We start from the raw sequence: 15687 nt of genomic DNA on the forward strand, positions 1-15687 counted from the left end.
CAGTCCCACCCAACCTGTTTCCATCCCTGCAGATGGGTCTTCTGTCTCTAAACACACCTTGTCTTGTCAAATATTTGCTAACGGTGTTCTTTCTGCCCACATGCCCTCACCACCCAGCCTTTACCACCTGGTAAATAATAATCATGGTTCACACTATAAAAGTAGCTAGAACAATTTTTTGAGCCCTTACCTTGGGTCCAGGGTGCTGAGGTCTTGACACTTAATCTGTAAATGCTCACAGCAAGCCTCTGAGATGGGCGTTATTGCTGCCATTGTAAGATGAAGAAACTAAAGCCTCGAGGTGGTAGGTTGCCGATGGTCACCCAGAGCCAAGATTCCATGTGCTCTTAAAAACTCTGCCAGAAGGACTCCAAGGCTCTGCTCCCATAACACCTTTTATGTGGAACCGTCCCTGTTGCTTGCACCCAGCCTCTTTTCCCTGCTGCCTCTTTGGGGCATCATCTTTGTCAATGACCCTGGGCTCTGACCTTAGGCAACTTTGGAATTGGGGAATACTGGGACTCAGAAAGACAAATAATTTGTTAACTGACACACAGCTAGAAAGTAGCAAGATTTTGTAGGAGAATGAGCAAAGACTGCTCAAAGTACTAGACCATTTGGACTGTGGTGAAATAGACAGGACATGAGCACAGATCCTGAGAGGGTCCCAACACATTGGACCAGCCACATCCACCCTTCACGGATAACCAAACCCTTCTCAGGGTTTAGTAGACATGCTCAAAGACTTTCGAAAAGCAACATCTTGCTTATTGAATCTTCTAATGGTTTTATTTGGCCGGGTTGGAGGTGGCTGTGAGCACTCATAGGCCCAGAGTGATATGCTACTGAGGCAAAGAAGCAAGAAGGAGAAGAGCCAGACCCAGAGGGAAACAGTTGGGGGTGAAGACAATGCTGGAGAGGGAGGGAACCACAGACCAGACAACATCTGCATTTCTTCCTTTGAGAAGATGGTCAGGACCTTTGGGGCTTCCTAAGACAATGGTATTTCTCTTATGAGATCTTTAGGGAGAAGTCTGGGGCTTCTCTGGGATAGTCTCTGGAATAGAGGGGCTGTTAGCCCTGGCTCTGGGGGCAGATATTGCTGCTGCTGCTGTCTGTCTCTGGCTCTTGACTGCTCCCCCTGGGGGTTTGTATCCATCCTCACCTCTACCTCTGAAACAAACACTCCCTCTGCTCTGCTGGCAACTCAGCTCCCATTGAATCTGACATGAGGTGGCTCATCTGCCTGAGACTTGGCTTCTGGGCATCTGAGACATATTACCTGGGTCCAGCTCTCTCAGTTTCATGTTGGATGAGGGCCTAGGCTCACACAGACAGGGTGGTACCCGGCAGCCCACAAGGGAGCAGGGCACCTGGGTTTTTATGAAGGCCTTTTCCCGCACAGAAGGGAAACAGTGAATTCTGGTACTTTCTCAAAACCCTGCCCATCGTGGGGTAAAGTTTACAGAAAGAGAATTAAGAGAAGAAAAGCAGGATTTAATAGTGTAAATACTATGTGAGTTTAGCAACTGACACAGAAGGAGGGAAATGGACCAACATACCCAGGAGGATTATCCTGGGTGGTGATGCTGTGGGACATTTGTCTCCACTTTTCCATCCGTTCCAGGTTTATACAATGAACAAATATTACTTTCTTTAAAACAAGTTTATTAAAAAATGTTCATCTGAAAACTTGAAACCAATGATAAAAATGTTAACATAGATTTAAAAGATTGGAAGGAAAAAAATACCAGAAGTTCACTTTCTTTTTTTTTCTTTTTAAAAATAAACTATTTATATATATACATTTTTTTTTGAATTGAAGTATAGTCAGTTTACCATGTTGTGTCTTTTCGAGTAGAATGTCACTTGACCCTCCAAATATGAAGTCCACACCCCCTCTAGACAGTCTCTAATTGAACCACTTACCATGCAGCTCCCAGGGCCTATTTTCGATGCTCAGGAACACTGCTCCTTCAGGTGATGTTCGGTGATGTCCTCAAACTGCAGCTCAACCTGGCTGCCATCATGGAAAACCTCTCTCCACGCCTTGAAGCCTTCCAGCCTCAGATCACAGCATTTATGACCACAGACTCCACTGTGGCACTGTAGTGGCCTCACTAGTGGGGTTTCAATTTGAGATCTTCTCTGCGTGTCTCTGGTGGCCATTTCCTCGCTTCTCTTCCCCGCCCCCAGACTTCCAAATGTTGTGCTGACCCATCACACACAGCAGGCTTATGTCACCCGAAGCAGCGGACTCTCAGTTGTACTAAGAGATACATATGTCTATAGAGCTTGCTTTAGCCATATTGCAGTTCGTCTACATAACGTGTCAGCTGCCATCATGGTTGATTTGCATGCCTCTCCTCATTCTGAGAGAAGCCCGAGGGCTCTGAAAACGACTGTGGATGCCAGGGGGCTGACATTCTCAGGTTCCCTTTTAGCTCCGAGTCCCTGTGTCTTGGGTGCTGCTGAGATCACCTGCACCCCACATTTCATGATTCTTTCCCCTCTGCTACTACCAACCCAGAGAGGGCCCCTTTCTTTGTTTCTCCCCAGTATCAATCACACAAAACACTTACTTGAGAAGTAGACTTTATTGAAAAGGCTGGATCTAAAAAAAATTGTTCATAACTCACCTCGGAAATTGCTGTACAATCACTGCTTCAGCTGATCCCTGTTTGGCTAACATCTGTTGAAGAATATAAATCTAGATTTTCAACATCCTCTGCCATTAATTCTGAAAAGGCTAGATGTTTTTACATGACAGCAGGACAAATCACTTTATCATTAGGTGTTAGATATCCCCACCCAGCACCAGTTTTAAGAAGGAAAACAGTCTCAGTAACCTAACTTTACCTCGTGTTCCCACCATACTCCACGTTACTTTATCTGCCTTACTGCTGGAACTCCTCACAGATTCTCTCTCTCCTCTGCTAAGTGCCTTGGTCCCCCTTTCCTTCCCCAGAATCTGCTGCCAGTTATGCCAGCCCTGCCCCCTTTCCTCTTGGGTCAGAAGTGGATGGAGTCAGTTTTGTTTTTAAACAAGTTCTCCAACCACCTATAATTAACATAGAAAACAAAAACAAAAAGGACAGAAAAATGAAGGCATCTGAAATCCTCACAATATACAAGAGTGGCTGAGAGCCACTACTGCAGACTCCCTCCCTCTTCCTCCCTCTCACATTCAGCACTCAGTCTCAGGCACAAATGCACACAGCCTTTTCCACCCAAGAGACCCCACTCTGTGCCTACTCCCATCCACAGCTTTAAACAGATCTTGGGTGTGTAGACTGGATTAATTGTGACCTTGGATCATGACAAACTCTCATCATTGGTCCATGATTGGTCTTTTATTTACCTACTGATATACCCACGAACCTGCCATTAGTTTTAAGAACTAAAGCATTATCAATAACCTACATCTACCTCTGTGTTCCCACCATATTTTATTCGTCTGCTTCCTTCATTCCCCCACCCCTGAGGGGTTCATCTTCTTGAATTTTGTGTTTATTATTACCATACTTTTAAAAGTAGCTGTATCTTAAATATTGAGAAAGGTCAAGGATAGACAATCTACTTTTTAAGAAGAAAAATAAGGAAGGGAGATTTCCTACCAGTTATCAGTGTGTAAGGGGGCTGGAAAGACTGGGTTATCTACCAGTTCATGCTCATCTCCTCCATTTCCTCTTCCTGTACCTCCTCCTGGGTTCCAGAAGCAGCCAGAGAAGGCCTGGAATCCCCTCAGTGAGGCCTGGAAACCATACCCACAGAGTAAGCTAGACAGACAGGAAGGCTGATAGATTGACAGCATAAGAAACCACCCCAGCAGCTGGCAGTTTTATCTGGGGACAAGGAACACAGCTCCTGAGATAGGAAGACACTCTGTGGATCCCAGGACACTACAGTGTCACTCGCCTAGTGGGCATCCTCACAAAACTCATTACAGGGACAAGACAAAGCACTGCTGGGGACAGAAGGACAGTCTCTTGTTTATTTATTTATTTAATTGAAGTATAGCTGATTTACAATGCTGTGTTAGTTTCAGGCATACAGCAAAATTATTTATATATATATATATATATATATATAAATATATATATACACACACACACACATATTCTCCTTCAGATTCTTTTCCATTATAGGTTATTATAAGATATTGAATATGGTTCCTTATGCTATACAGTTGTTGTTTATCTATTTTATATGTAGTAATGTGTATATGTTAATCCCAAACTCCTGATTTATCCTTCTCCACTCCCCTTTCCCTTTTGGTAATCATAGTTTGTTTTCTGTGTCTGAGTCTATTTCTGGTTTGTAGATAAGTTTATTTGTATCTTTTTTTTCAGGTTCCACACATAAATAATATCATATGATATTTGTCTTTCTCTGTCTGACTTACTTCACTTAGTATGATAATCTCTACGTCCATCCATGTTGTTGTAAGTGGCATTATTTCATTCCTTTTTATGGCTAAATAACATTCCACTGTATATTTCTACCACGTCTTCTTTATTCATTCATCTATTGATGGACATTTAAGTTGCTTGCTTGTCTTGACTATCATAAGTGCTGCTATGAACACTGGGGTGCATGTAATTTTTGAATTAGAGTTTTCTCCAGATATATGCCCAAGAGTGGGATTGCTTAATCATATGGTAACTCTATTTTTAGTTTTTAAAGAACCTAAATATGAAAACCTATCATTACATGCAATACTGAAAGGAACACAAGTTTCCAGTGTGCTCAGTTACCTTTTTGCCACCCTTCTCAATTACCTCTTAATTGTTCACGGTTTGCACCAAACTGGAGTGGGCCCACTGTATAGCACAAGGAACTATATTCAAAGAATCCTTCATCTCATACAGTTGATGAAGAAAAAAGAGCTGGCAATGAAACCTAGGATTTAATAGACAAAGTGGCCGAGTGACATATCTCCAAAGACGGCTGAATGCTCACCTAGGGCAGATCTGTGGGACCCGGGCACATGGGATGGGGACCTCTGGGTGGATACCTTAGAAGATACTGAATCTCTGATTTCTGCCTCTGAGTGGTGTGGAAGGTGATGTCACCAGTGAGTCCCGTGATCAGGGCTTTGCTTCCTTTGCTGTAACAGAATTCCCTGGTTGGATGCTGTATTGTCTATATTTTCTTGCTTCCTGTATTCTTGATCCTCTGGCATTTGGGGCCTTGACGTTGGGGAGATGGTCCCTCCTGGGTCTCGCTAATTGCTGGAGATAGCTAACAACCAACAAGTGCACCTTTGATATGCGAACCAACCAATCCAGAGCCTGCCTCCCCAACTATCTCCTTTATCAAACTTGCCCAGGTACCAATGAATAGGGACCAGCCGTATAGCCCAGAGCCTGATGAAATCAATCCAGTCCTACACTTACTCTGAGTACCTACCCTGCCTTGCCCAGCCCTTCTCACAAGAACCCCAATGAGGGCTCAAGCCAAGCTCTCCCCTCTTCTGCCTCCTGACCATCACTGATCCTTCCCTATGTGGTCCTGTATGTGGCATGGCATGGAAGCCTTCTTCTTTCTAGAAATCTGTATCAATTTTTTTTCCATCACGACAATCATTTTCACGTCTGCATGTCTCACCATACCCGATTAAAACAAATCCTGGGTACATTTTTAGAACAGATGCATGTTGTATGGGATTCCACATCTGTGAATCAGGCATTCCTTAACCACCAGTGCTGGCTGAGATCTTATGAGCAAGAAAGGCAAACCTAAATGTAGAATAGATGTCTATTCCTGACCTTTGAGGATAGAAGGGACCCAATGTAGTCAACCTGCTACCAGAGACCTTAGGTCACTGTTGCTGGTAGGTTGGACCTCAGAGTCAGCAGCAGCCAGGCTGTCCTTGTTAAGTATGAATCCACTCTGTTGGGCCCTTGCCCAGCCCCTGTCTCTGCCCTCATTGCCACTCTGCTCATGTGCCCATTGTGCTGGCAGAGGGGTGGCCATCCTCAAAGGCTGGCTGAGTCGTTTTGTTTCCTTAGTGCCTCTTTCATGGGGGATGCTTTCTTGGGCCACTCCTGGTACCAAGCGTTACAGGTTGGGCTCTCCAGGAAGCGGTTGCTGAGACAGAGTTAGGAGTGCAGAGTTAGGTGCAGAGGTTTTATTGGAGGGGAACAACTGTGAAAGGAAAGAGAGAGAGCAGGATTGAGCAGGGGCAGCCATCAAGTTTGGAAATGCAAATATGATAAACTACTGCCCAATGGGGCAGCTCCAGAGCAACGATTGTTACAATGCTAGGTCCTGTGCCACCATCTTACTCAGTTACGGGCGGGGGCCCATTCTGAGGAAATGAACAGCTGGAGGCTGTCAGCTAACCACACTCATCACAGGTGGTCAGCACTTCTTTTCTGGTTTGTTTTCTTTTCTTTTTTTTTAAAGCAATACTTTTTTGTTTGTTGTTTTGTGGGGGGAGGTAATCAGGTTTACTTATTAGGTAATTAGGTTTATTTCTTTTTAAATGGAGGTCCTGGGGATTGAACCCAGGACCGTATGCGTGCTAAGCATGTGCTCTATCACTGAGTTCTACCCTCCCTCCATGGCATGTCTTTTCTTGAAGGAGGGTCTGGATGGTGCACCTTCCTTGTTACCAGGGCCTCAGACTCCTCAAGAACCAGGGCTTGGGTCATACCACAGGTAAACCACTGAGACCACAGGAGTGGTAGCTGAGGGTAAGGGGAATTTAGAATGAATGGCAGAGGAGGGAGGCAACAGGTACCACCTGTGGTCCCAAGACCAACTTCAGCAAATGGGGGTCTCTATTTCATTCCCTTAACTTCCCTCTTGTAGGTTTTCCTGAAGGAAGAGAGGCCCCCAGAGTCTGTGTGTGGAAAAGTGGTCCACACAGCACAAGGCACGCATGGTGGCAGACACAGGGCTGCACCTCCTGCTTCTCCTTCAAGAAGCTTTGCGGACTGAGATGAGCTGACAGCCTCAGTGTCTGGGTCCACGTTCAAGATCAATTCCATTTTTGAGCTGAGCCCAGCCAATGTGAGCATGATGATAGTATAGGGCCTGGCTGTTTCTGCCCAACAAGGGACTCTGAACAGGAAATCTTGGACATCTTTGTTCCAGAAACGGTCAAGTCTGCATTGTGACAGCTGTCCATCTCCAGTCCGTTTTCCTCCCCTTTCTTTCATGATGTTACTCACTGATGAACCTTGTGCACTCTCAGTTCTGTCAGCCTCTGCTCCTCAGAGAACTCTACTGACACAGTCTGCATGGTGTACCCTCCCCACGCCCCACGGTCTCTGAGGGCACCTGTGATTGTGTTCTGACCAACTAACTAGATGAGTGCCTGGCTTGGTTGTCAGGATTGTGCTTTGTGCCTGTGGCAGGGGCTCTGGGATTCTGCATATGTCCTCTAAGATTATGTGGCCTGGGGACCACTGGGAGTGGAAATAGTTAAATAGGAACAGCCAGAGGGTAGCTCTCATGGAGAGCAAACTTTGTGAGACTGTGCTTCTCAGAGACAGCTTTAGGCTAGTGGAGGTTGGCCACCAGGTGGGGCCTCTGCTGTGTGGACTCCATCTGGGCCTGGATCCCTCCCCACTAGACTTTCCCCTGCATCCCTGAGAGCCAGGTGAGGAAAGAGATATTCTGGATTAGGTGCCAAGTACTGGGCTAGAAAGAGTCCAGGAGAGCCCCAGCACCTCCAAAACTGGAGCTGCGTTCCAGAGAGCAGCTGATGCCATGGAGAGGCTGGCAGCCAGGAACAGCGTCTCATGGACTGCTGGGGGCAAAGGGAACGTCTGTGGTCTGGCTGATGAGAATCAGGGTTTGGGCTGCAGTTGCAGAAACTTACTGCACACACACTTGGCCATTAAGACTAAAAGCGCTGGGGCAGGGAGGGCTTATTCCATTAGAGGTCTTCTAAGTAAAAGTTTTTTATTGAGGTATAATTGACGTAGACAAATACATTAGTTTCAGGTGTACAACATAATAATTCAATATTTGTATATTTTGCAAAATGGTCACTGCCATAAGTCTAGTTAACGTCCATCGCCACACAGAGTTACAAAAATTGTTTTCTCGTGATGAGAATTTTTAAGATCTCTCTTGACAACTTTCAAACATGCAATACAGTGTTATTAACTATAGTTACTATTCTGTGCATTACACCTGTGACTTATTTACTTTGTATCAGAGGTCTTTTTGGTCACAGAGAGGGGCTGTGACCTGTGCCTTTTCTACAGGCAGACTCCAAAAAGGGGGTCCAGTGTCTGTGAGGTGGGGACGGAGGGTGTGTGTGGAAAGCCTGAAAAGCCTTAGCACTGGTGTTGGCCATTTGCTTGGCGGAAGAGCGCTGCAGCTCCCACTTTTTGCCACTAGGGGGAGCCGCTCCTCTGGGAACTGTGAAACGCCTCACCCTCCAGGTCCCCCTTCCATGGCACCCACTGTCCCTGGGCCATGCCCGCTGTCACCGTCAGGCCAGGCCAAGCTCTGCTGATGTGGCCTCAGCTGCATCCTGTGGCCTCCCCTTTCAAGGAACAACTCACAAGAGGAAGGATTTGGAGGGAGCTTGTGGATTCTAACTGGATGATACAAAGGAGGAAACTTTTCTTTCCTCAGGAGCCCCTGACCCTTTAGAGAATTCCATAAGCAAAAACTAGCTAAATGTTTAAACTAAAACAATAGAAAATTTAATTCATGTCTAACTCAAGTTTAAGAAAGGGGAGCAATAAACAAGGTCCTACTGTATAGCACAGGGAACTATATTCAGTAACTTGTAATAACCTATAATGAAAAAAATACATATGTGTGTGTGTGACTGAATCACTGTGCTGTACACCAGTAACTAACACAACATTGTAAGTTAATTATATTTCAACAAAAATTAAAAAAAAAAAAGAATAGGGAGCATTAAACTATTGTGTAGGTACTCTGGATTCTGAGCTGTATGTAAGTTGGGGAGGAGACTGCCAGGCTCCCAGAAGGGCCACATCCCTGCACATGGTCTGTCTCCTCACAGCTATGGACTCCTTCATGGGACCCACGAGAGGTCTTTATTCATTTGAATGCCCCTGACCTAGCACGCTGGGTCTCACTCTGTGTTCCTGGGATGAACGGGTGAGCAGAGAAAGAAGGGGACAGAAAGTGGGAGGCAAGGGAGTGAAGGGGCAGAGAGACAGAGACTGACTAGAGCTTGTTCAAAAGAACTTTGTGTATTCTTTGCAGGACTTTTAGAAATAAAGAAGAGAGGGGGAGGTAAAGATGAATAAGTTGGTATTCTTGCTCATACTCAGACGATTCACTTTCTTGTGAAAAAGAAAGATATGCCAGTAACAATGGTATTGGGCAGAGCATAAGGGCCTCCCCCAGGGACGCCACCCGGTATGAGGTTCACTCCTTCAGGGCTGTGAGCGTCAAGCTATCTGGTCAGAATGTTCAGAACCTTACTTGACTGTTTGTTCTTTGTAGGTGACATGTTACTGTGTTTGTTTATATCTCTAGTATCTTTTAACAATCCCCAGCACCTTGAACTTCTACAAAAATGTTGGGGTGCCTTGGTGGAGTTATTTTTCATTCGTTGTCCTGGGATCTTGGATGGAAGTCAAATTTTCTTCAGCTCTAGGATATTTGCTTGTTTTATTTTTTGAAAATATCCATTTCTCCCCCCTCCTCCCACCACATGGTTCTACTCCCAGTTTCTGGGACTATTAGTCAGGTGTTAGAATCCTGGACTGATCCTCTGTAGCTTTTATGTTTTCTCTCACATTTTCTATTTTGTTGTTTTTAAAATCTATTTTATATTCCTTCTATTAAAATTTTTTTCAGTGATCAAATTTTCAGTTTATAAGAGTGCTATCTTGTTTACTGAATTTTCTGATTTTAGAGTATTCAGTGCTTTTTTTATGCTTGTAATAGCTTCTCAAATTTCTCTGAAGATACTATGTGTATATTTTTAAGTTTTCTATTGTTCTCTGAATTAGCCTTGTTTTCTCCAAGGTCATTTTTCTTGTCTTATTTTTCTTTCAACTTTTTATTTAAAAAATGTTCAAACTTACATATAAGTTGAAAGAATAGTGCACTGAACATAGAGATTTATATCCTCTTCCTAACCACCAATAATTAACATTTTGTCACACTTTCTCTCTTTCTACTTTTTGTATTTCTGAATCATTGGAAAGTAGTTGCAGACAGCATGGCATTTTAGTCCTAAATACTTCAACATGTATTTGCTTTAAGAATAAGGACATTTCCCTATACACTACAAGGTCATTACCACACTCCAAAAACTTAACACCAATTTAATACTATCTTCTGATATTCAGTTCATATTTAAAATCTACTAGTGCCTAAACTTACTTCAACAGTGTTTTTTTTGTTTTGTTTTTTTGTTTTTTTTTTGATTTAGGATTGAGTCAAGAGTCACATATTAAAGTTAATTATTGGAGGGGAGGGTATAGCTCAGTGGTAGAGTGAGCTACCAGGAGGTCCTGGTTTTAATACCCAGTACTGCCATTTAAAAACAAACAAACAAACAAACCAAATTACCTCACCCCAACAAAAATAAAAATAAAAAAAGATTTTAAAAAGATAAAATTTAAAGAAATATTTTTAAAAATGATTTAAAAACAAAGTTAGTTATTATGTTTCCATATTTTCTTTTAACCTAGAACAGTTCCCCCTTACCAATTTGGGGGGTAGTTTTTCATGGTACTAACTTTTCAAAAGCTTGATCTAGCTGTCTTGTGGAATGTTCTACACTCTGGATTTATCTAATTATGTTAAACTGTTTAAGCATTTTTGGTACACTCACTAGGTAATTTTGTGCATTTAACATTGCATCTCATTGTTTCCTTATGATCAGATTCAGCTCACATCCTGGGCAATAATAATATACATGTGACATTGTGCTCTTTTCAGGGCATCACATTTAAAGACACATGTTCACCTGCCATCATTGGTGATGTTGATTTGGATTGCCCGGTATTGTCTGCTTTATCAACTTGTTTTTCCTTGCAATTAATAAGCCATCTTTGGGGAGAAATTTTAAGACCTTGTAAATATCCTGCTTCTAATAAAAATTTCCCTTACAGATTTAGCACCCACTTTCCTGATTTTTACTAAAATGGTTGCAAAATGATGATTTTAAATTCAACCATTCCCTCCATATTTATTAGTACTTTCTAGGTCCATAAGATGTCCCAGGTTCATGTTGTACTTTCCATGTTCTAGCCCTGGAATCAGCTATTTCTACAAGGAGCTCTGGTTCCTTTTATTGGTTGCCTTTACTGTTGAGGATATTTTCACTGCATGAATCATAGTGAGAGGTTAGTAGCATTTTCCCCTTCAGTATTTTATAGATGTTGTTCCATTGTCTTCTGGTTTGCGTTATTTCTAATTAAGCCACATGATGCTTTCAATAGTTTCCATTTACCTACTGGATTTCCCCAGTTTATTCACTCACTGTGTTCATGAATTTTCCCCTTCAAATCCTTAAACATTTTTATAATGGCAGTTTTAAAGTCTTTATTTTTGAAATTTTAATTTAAAAATATAAAAACTTTAATTTAAAAAATTGAAAAATTTAAATAAAAAATTTTAAATGTGTAATTGACATATAACATTATATAAGCTTGAAGTGTACAAACATACTGAGTGGATAATTATATAAATTGCTATTTAATTTTTCTTGTTTCTTTCCTCAGTTTGTTTAGCTCATTTCACATCTTGTATTTTGTCCATTTCTATCCTGAAAATTTGAATTTTGGTGTTTTACATCATCAAGTGCCTATTTAATAATATTTAATTTGTGTTGGATATTGTGTCACAATTTTCATGTTTCTTTGCTGTTTTGGAGGGGAATAAATTTGTCAGCTGAAGATATTAGTCTGTCATTATTTTCTTCTCATAGTGGCTTGATATAGATTCTACCTGTCATTTGTTTATTTAAAAGTGTGTTGAATTTTCCTGGCCTGTCAATAACAGGTGTTTCTTTGTGGGAAGGGTGAAAGGCTTGGGTGGCTTACTAAGATCCTTAGTTCAAGAATGCCCTCTTCTAGTGATAAGTGGAGTGAAATTCTTTAATAGATTGTCCTTTTGTGAGGGAAAAGTTGGTGTGTCTTCTGTTACTGTGATTTTCTTTCATTTCCATAGGACTCCTACTTTTCACCATTTCCCCCTTTTCTTTCATTTCTCAGTCTGCAAGTAGTGCCTACCTCTTCTAGGTTGCCTTCCTCTCCCTAGAACTAGAGCCTTTCAAAGAGTGCTACGTTTGGTCCTACATTTTTGAGCCTCTCCTAGATTCCTCAGTAGCCAGTGGTCTGGCTGGCCAGGTTGCAGAACTGTTCTCAGCCTGCCTGCCTGCCTTCCTTCCTTCCTTCCTTCCTTCCCCTCCTTTTTCTTTCTTTCTCTCTCTCTACCTTTCTTTCTTTCTCTCTCTGTGTCTTTCTTTCTATGGATTTATTCAACCCAAAACAATCTCTTCCAACTTGACTGAGGTGGCTGACCATGTCCACGACCAAATCCGCCTTTATTTTTATTTTTATTAAAACATTTTTATTGAAGTAGTTAATTTACAATATTGTGTTAGTTTCAGGTGTACAGCAAAGTGATTCAGCTATACATGTATATGCATATGTCTATATTCTTTTTTATTCTTTTCTATTATAGCTTATTACAAGATATTGAATGTAATTCCCTGTGCTATACAGCAAAACCTCGTTGTTTTTCTGTTTTTTATATGGCAGTGTGCATCTGCTAATCCCATACTCCCAATTTATCCCTTCTTCCTCTTCCCCTTTGGTAAACAAAAGTTTATTTTCTATGTATGTGAGTCTTTTTCTGTTTTGTAACAAATCCACCTTTAAACTGGAATTTGGTCTCTGATCCAGCCTGGCCTCAGCTCTCCTGTCAGCACCAGGGGGCACAGTGCTTGGTCGTAGGCATCTCTGTCCACTTCCCCTCCTGTGAGTCTCGCAGGTTGTTCTCCCTCTAGACCCATGGGCTGTGGTCTGCAGTCTCGGGTTGAATGCAGTGCAGGTTGGCAGGCATGTCTCAGGGGGCAGGTGGAGGTTAATCACAGAAGTACTGGGTACCCTTGTTGGAAAGGTACCAGTAGGAATGTCTCCAGGCAAGCTGTCCTTCCTGTAGCCAGGTGATGTAAGACTGCATGGCTTTCATAATGTGAAAATTGGGCACATCCTTGTCTGCCAGCTCGGGGTGTTTAGGCATATGGACATCCTTCCTGGCCACCATCACCTGCTCCTGAAAAAGGAGTTCATAAGTGGCAATCCAGTCCTTCTTGGTCATTCACACTGCAATGGCTGCTGCCTCTGGGGCTGAAGTTGAAAAAGGATCTGAAGACCCTGTGTGTGTCCCTGGAGCTGAGGTTTCATATTCTACATAATGTAATGTTGAAAATGTCCTTAACTTAGCAAAAATGTAGTTATGTGCTATATTGAACATCTTTCCCTGTCTTTACATGTTTGTGTGCCATAAGGTATCACATCTTCTTTATCCATTCATTTTTTGATAAACATTTAGGTTACTTTCATATCTTGGCAATTGTGAATAATGCTTCTACGAATATTGGGGGGCATGTGTTTTCGAATTAGAATTTTCTGTATATATGCCCAGGAATGAGATTGCTGAATCATATGGTAGCTGTATTTTTAGGTTTTTAAGGAAACTCTGTACTGTTTTCCATAGTGGCTTCACCAATTTACATTCCCACCAATGGTGAAGGAGGATTCCCTTTCTCCACATCATCTTCAGCATTTATTATTTGTAGACTTTTTGATGATGGTCATTCTGACAGGTGTGAGGTGATACCTCATTGTGGTTTTGATTTGCATTTCTCTAACAATTAGTGATATTAAGCATCATTTCATGTGCCTGTATATCTTTGGTGAGATGTCTGTTTAGGTCTTCTGCCCATTTTTTGATTGGGTTATTTGTTTTTGATGCTGTTAAATAAGATGTGCTGTCTGTATATTTTGGATATTAACCCCTTGTCAGTTGCACTTGCAAATATTTTCTACCACTCTGTAGGTTGTCTTTCCATTTTGTTGATGATTTCCTTTGTTGTGCAAAACCTTTTGATTAGGCCCAATTTGTTTATTTTTGCTTTTATTTCTTTTGCCTTGGGAGATTGATCTAAGAAAATATTGCTACGATTTATGTTAGAGAATGTTTTGCCTATGTTCTCTTCTAGGAGTTTTATGGTATCATGTCTTATATTTAGGTATTTAAACTATCTTGAGTTTATTTTTGTATATGCTGTAAGGTAGTGGTCTTATATCACTGATTTATATGAGGCTGTCCAATTTTCCCAACATGAATTGGTAAAAAGACTGTCTTTTTTCCATTGTATATTCTTGCTTCCGTTGTCATAGATTAATTGACCATAGATGTGTGGCTTTATTTCTGGGCTCTATTCTGTTCCATTGATCTATATATCCATTTTTGTGCCAATACCACACTGTTTTGATTACTGAAGCTTTGTAGTGCTGTCTGGAGTCTGAGAGGGTTTTGCCTCCAGCTTTGTTCTTTTTTTTTTTTTTTTTTTCAGGATTGCTTTGACAGTTCTAGGTCTTTTGTGATTCAATATAAATTTTAGGATTACTTATTCTAATGTTGTGGAAAATGTCATGGATATTTTGATAGGGATCACATTAAATTTGTACATTGCTTTGAGTAGTATGGCCATTTTAACAATATCAACAGATGATTGGTTTAAGAAGATGTGAGATATACATATATTGCACACACACAATGGAATATTACTCAGCCATAAAAAAGAATAAAATATTGCCATTTGCAGTAACACAGATGGACCTAGAGAATATCATACTAAGTGAAGTAAGTCAGACAGAGAAAGACAAATGGTATATGATATCTAAAAAATAATATAAATGAACCTATGTACACAACAGAAACAGATTCACAGATATAGAAAACAAACTTCCAGTTACCAAACAGGAAAGGAAAGGGAAGAAGGATAAATTAGGAGTATGGGATTAACAGATACAAAGTACCATACATAAGCTAGATAAGCAATAAAGATTTACTGTATAGTATAGGAAACTATTTTCAATATCTTACCTTTAATGGAAAGGTATATTTAATGGAAAATAACTTGTGGAAAGTAATCTGAAAAAATACATATATAACTGAATCACTTTCCTGTATACCTGAAAGTAACACAATATTGTAAATCACCTATACTTCAATTTAGAGAAATGTTGAATGTTTAAAACAAAAAAGATATTTAACATCCTAACATTGGATGAGATTGCCAAAGGAGTTAGTATAGAGAAAGAAGTGAATGAGTACCCTGGAGGACTCCAAAGTAAAGAAGTACAAGTTGAAGAACCAAGAGGCTGAGAAGGAACAGCCAGTGTGGGAGAAGGAAAACCTAGAGTATGGTGTCTTGGTAGAGAGTATTTACAGGAGGAAGAGGTGAAGAACTGTGCCAGGTGTGTTGATAGGGCAAGTAAGATGGGGACTGCAGGCTGATCATCAGATTTTGCAATAACGAAGTCATTGGTGACCCTGTTCAGAGACATTGGTAGTGTGATAGAGGCAAAAGCCTGATTGAAGTCAGGGGAAGGTATAGCTCATTGGTAGAGTGCATGCCTAGCATGCATGAGGTCCTGGGTTCAATCCCAAGTACCTCCATTAAAAAAAAAAATTAAGAAACAAACAAAC

At 41.4% G+C, this 15687-nt stretch overlaps 1 pseudogene; it reads right to left on the bottom strand.

The window, feature by feature from the left end:
* Window positions 1-12438: 12438 nt before the first annotated feature.
* On the bottom strand, window positions 12439-13289 carry LOC105086000 (small ribosomal subunit protein eS10-like; annotated as a pseudogene).
* Between the last annotated feature and the right edge of the window lie 2398 nt (window positions 13290-15687).

Source organism: Camelus dromedarius, chromosome 2 (genome assembly GCF_036321535.1).
Source record: "Camelus dromedarius isolate mCamDro1 chromosome 2, mCamDro1.pat, whole genome shotgun sequence".
NCBI classification, from domain to species: domain Eukaryota; kingdom Metazoa; phylum Chordata; class Mammalia; order Artiodactyla; family Camelidae; genus Camelus; species Camelus dromedarius.